Raw genomic sequence first — 324 nt, forward strand, 5'->3', positions numbered from 1 at the left:
ATGACAATTATTTTAAATTATGTATAACATTAAATATCAGTTAATTGATGACATTAATATAAGTTTAAAAAATGATTGAAAACAAAATATTTTAATACATATAATAGATTTATGAGGAGAAGATGGTCAGGGGTCAGGGTTGTGGTCAGCAAATATACATAAATAAACAAAACTTATTTATTTGTGCTGATGAAGAATTAATTTTGTATAATTCTTACCTATACAATATTATAATTTATCTTCTGTTAGTATCAATCAACCAAATTTATTTTTGTGTATATTTCCAAGTTTTTTAATTATTTTTTTATTTTTATCTTTATGTTT

Source organism: Halyomorpha halys, unplaced genomic scaffold (genome assembly GCF_000696795.3).
Source record: "Halyomorpha halys isolate HHAL.00 unplaced genomic scaffold, Hhal_1.1 Scaffold1232.1, whole genome shotgun sequence".
Lineage (NCBI taxonomy): Eukaryota > Metazoa > Arthropoda > Insecta > Hemiptera > Pentatomidae > Halyomorpha > Halyomorpha halys.